Raw genomic sequence first — 4508 nt, 5'->3', positions numbered from 1 at the left:
GCGCGCATTTGAATATGACATTCACTTTAGAGTGCCTTCTGTTGAGCGGCTTGTTGTACATCTTCCTGGGTTAAACCATGTGCGCTACGAACCTGGCGCAGACCTACATGCGTTGCTTGCTAGCTCTGCGGCCAAAAACACAATGCTAACTGAATGGTTTGAGACTAATTTGAGGCATGAACAAGCTAGATGCTTAACGTATTGCGACTTCCCAAAGAAATGGACATGGGATGCCTCAGCCCGATGTTGGAAATCGAGGTCTCGCTGCACAAAAATTGGCCGCATGTACTATGTACATCCTACTGCTGGCGAACTATACTACTTACGCATGTTGTTGATGATAGTTAAGGGTTCGACAAGCTATGTTGATATCAGGACGTACAACGGTCAAGTGTATGACACATTTCGTGATGCGTGCGAGGCGCGTGGGTTGCTTGAGAGCGATAATGAGTGGAAGCTGTTGTTTGAAGAGGCGATCATATCTGCGTCGTCGCACCAGCTTAGACAGCCTTTTGTGACCGTTGTTATGTTCTGCCCTGTTGGTAACGTGTGTGCATTATTTGATACATACTGGCTATCTTTTACAGATGACATTGGTCGACAACTTAGAGATACATTGGGAAATCCTAACTACAACATACCGCAGGAACAACTCATGTCCCTCCTAACACGCAAACTCTCAGATGCCTTTGCTAATAGTGGCGGGAACATAAATGACTATGGTCTGCCAAAAATAGATGTCCAATGCGCTTTTGTGGATGAGAACAGATTGATTAATGATGAAATTGACCCTGAGCCATTAATGTTGTCGATGCACACTGATTCCTTGGTTACACAGTTGAATGCGGACCAACGAACCGTTTACGATACCATAGTTGGTCGTGTTTACAATAGGTCACCGGGGCTTTTTTTTGTCTATGGCCATGGTGGCACAGGCAAAACCTTCCTATGGAACACTATAATCGCAAGGTTACGTTCCGAACAGAAAATAGTGCTTGCAGTGGCCTCCTCTGGTGTCGCATCCCTACTTTTGCCCAAAGGGCGCACTGCACATTCAAGATTTAAAATACCATTCGATGTAAACGATGCTAGCACGTGCAATGTCAATAGGGGTACCATGCTTGCTGAACTTATACAGGTGTCCTCCCTCATTATATGGGACGAGGCGCCAATGACCCATCGTTGGTGCTTTGAGGCTTTAGATAAGACAATGCGTGATATTCTTTCAGAACATACTCTTTCAAATGCGCTCCTCCCGTTTGGTGGCAAGCCTGTAGTTCTTGGTGGCGATTTTCGACAAACACTACCTGTTGTTAGAAAAGGATCTCGCTCTTCCATAGTTAATGCCTCTATTACAAACTCTAATCTCTGGCGCCACGTTGTCCTCCTTAGGCTACGCACCAACATGCGGCTTTTTGATCCCTATTTGCAAGTACATGCGCGAAACGAGCTCGACATGTTTGCCAAATGGGTACTATCTGTTGGTGATGGTACCTTGCCTGCTGAAAGAAGAGCGAGCGAGCGTGAGGCTACGTGGATTACAATCCCTGAAGATTTGTTGCTCCGGGTTGAGGGTGATAAGGTAGTTGCGCTTGTATCAAAAGTATACCCAGATTTTCTGTTGAACTACCGAGATCCCACGTACCTTTCCTCGTGTGCCATTGTTTGCCCAAATAATGCCACAGTCGATGACATTAACAACTACGTTCTCTCGCTTGTCCCTGGAGACACCATCCAATACCTGAGTTGTGACGTTATAGCAAAATCATCGGAACACATACCAGACTTCGACATCCTCTACCCTACCGAATTCTTAAACTCAATTGATGCGAAAAATTTCCCTACCCACAAACTCGAGCTAAAAAAGGGTGCCATTGTGATGTTGTTGCGCAACCTGAATCAAAGTAAAGGTCTCTGTAATGGCACACGACTTCTTGTCACTCAACTTGGTCAACGAATCTTGCACTGCGTAGCGCTTACAGGATCAAATATTGGGGAAGAAGTCTTAATACCAAGGATCGCCCTCAACACTACAGATGTGAAGTGGCCTTTCACACTTCAGCGACGCCAATTTCCAGTACGCCTGTGTTATGCAATGACGATAAATAAAAGTCAAGGGCAAACGTTATCAAGAGTTGGAATTTACCTCAAGAAACTTGTCTTTACACATGGCCAGCTTTATGTGGCTGTCTCCCGTTCAATGTCTAGAAATGGACTTATAATCCTGATTGAAAATGAAGATGGCTCGTGTGGCTCACAGACTCGGAATGTTGTTTACAAGGAAGTCCTTGCTGCCGCTGATGCGGCTGCCACTTAGCCCTTTTTCTACTTGGTTGTTGTAGCGCCCCGTGTGGCGTTTGTAAATAAATAATGTCATCAAGTACCTACGCGTTTGTTTCTTATACTTTTGTTGCTACGTTTACAGCTGCTGATGTGCGCTATGTATAGGTTGGTACGAGAGTCGTGTTTTTTTGGTCATACTTTGCATATGCTGTTTCATGCATGGGTTCCGATGTCCTTGGTCTTATGTTTTTCCTTCCTGTTTTACCTTGTAGATGGGAGACGTGTTGATCCCGGAGCTCCAGCGTGGGAACACTTCTGTGACCATATGCGCTCGTGTTTCTCGTTTATGGGATTTCTGTGATCCTCAGGATGAAGCAAAGTTGCTCCATTGTGATATGGTGCTGCTTGACGAAGAGGTACAACATCTGCACGATTATCTATTTCGTAAAGGGAAGCTGGCATTGGTATGAGATTAATTGTTATTATGTTGCTGTTTCCTCCATCGCTGCTTTGTGCAGGGAAACGGTATCCATGCTGCAATATTCCCACCAGTCATACAAAAGTTCAAGCCTCTGATAAAGGAAGGAGTCGTCTACAACATCACATACTTCCGGGTCAGAGCCTCGAACAATTTGTACAAGCCTGTTTTCAATGAGAACATGATTATCTTTACAAACTGGACAAAATTGGAGGAGGTTGTTGAGGTTCCTCCAGCATTTCCTGTGCTTACCTACTCACTCACACCGATAGACCAGCTCCATTTGTGCGTCGACCACAGGGAGTACTACACAGGTAGACTTTCTTACTTGTATACTACAAAAATTAAGAGACTATAATTTTGTTGTATTCATTAATTGGATCCAATACAGATGCCATTGGAATTGTCACTTCCATCTCGGCCGTGGCGCCGCACCGATCCAGAGGGCAATATACAACCAGCTCTAAGAGGACTATTTCCCTGTGCAATGTCAGGTTCGTTATACATAACTGTTACTGTTTTTTTAGCCGCGTAGGGATTTGTTTCCTCTACCTTCATCTACATATGCTTCATTATATGACTCTTCCTACATACTTAAAATAAAAACAGCAGCAACAGTTCGGTCAATGTTGTTCTCTGGGGTGAGCAGGCTAGCTTATTCCCTGGAGAATAGATCTACAACGATGGTCAGTCCTCTCCACAGATCTTGATGTTTGTTGGCACGCTTGTCAAGAAATACGCGGGTATACTAACTTTGAACTTTTGCATTTAGTACTTTTTATAGTTGGGACCTAATGCCCTTTGTTTTAGATGGATTGTGCTTGTCTGGAGGCTCACCCTGTAAGTGGTACATTAATCCTGATGTTCCTGAAGCAAGTGCCCTCATGGCCAGGTAGTATTCTGCTATGCCTAGTGCACGTATCAGACTGATGTTTGTCTTCGCTCTGTTCTAACCTGAGCTTGACTCATTGTATGTATAAACCAGTGCGAGAAAAGCGCATAGTCCCATTAAGTGGAACGAGGTTCTATCTTCGAATCAGCCTATGCCTCATGTTCCTGAGGAACAGAAAATCGCTTATATCAGAGATCTGCACCCATTTGAGAATAAGGTATGTTCCATGTTTCGTTCACTTAGTCACTGTTGCTTTACCAACTGCCATTGTCTTCTGTTATTGTTTTCCTGCAGTCATGCCATAGTTGGTTGGATCTGGGAATATAGCATGAGCGTATATTTACATGTTCATGCAGGATAGGGAATTCTTGGTGACAGTCACTGTAAAAAAGATTGGTGATAGGTGGTGGTACAATGCATGCAAGAAATGCACCCGCACAACTGTGGCTCATGGGGATTCCTACAAGTGCAGCGATCAAGTTTGCGCTACCATTGGCACGCCCAACCCCAACTTTTTTGCATTTTAGCCCTTTTAGGGTTTCTTTTGCACAATTATGCCCTTTGTAGTTTCATTTCAAAAAATGGACCCTTACCTCGGCGCCGTCATCATTGGCGCCGAGGTAACACATAGTGGCGCCAACATAATTGACGCCAACTTTTCCTACGTGGCAGTCGATGTGGCAAGTCCTAGGGGGTCGGCGCCATAGATCTTGGCGCCGACCCCCCTGGATAGCACCGGACCCCACCGTCAAGGGGGGTCGGCGCCAAGATCTATGGCGCCGACCCCCTGGGACTTGCCACATCGGCTGCCACGTAGGAAAAGTTGGCGCCAATGGTACTGGCGTCGATGTGTGT

This window comes from Zea mays, chromosome 1 (genome assembly GCF_902167145.1).
Source record: "Zea mays cultivar B73 chromosome 1, Zm-B73-REFERENCE-NAM-5.0, whole genome shotgun sequence".
NCBI classification, from domain to species: Eukaryota; Viridiplantae; Streptophyta; class Magnoliopsida; order Poales; family Poaceae; genus Zea; species Zea mays.
This window is presented reverse-complemented; position numbering follows the sequence as displayed.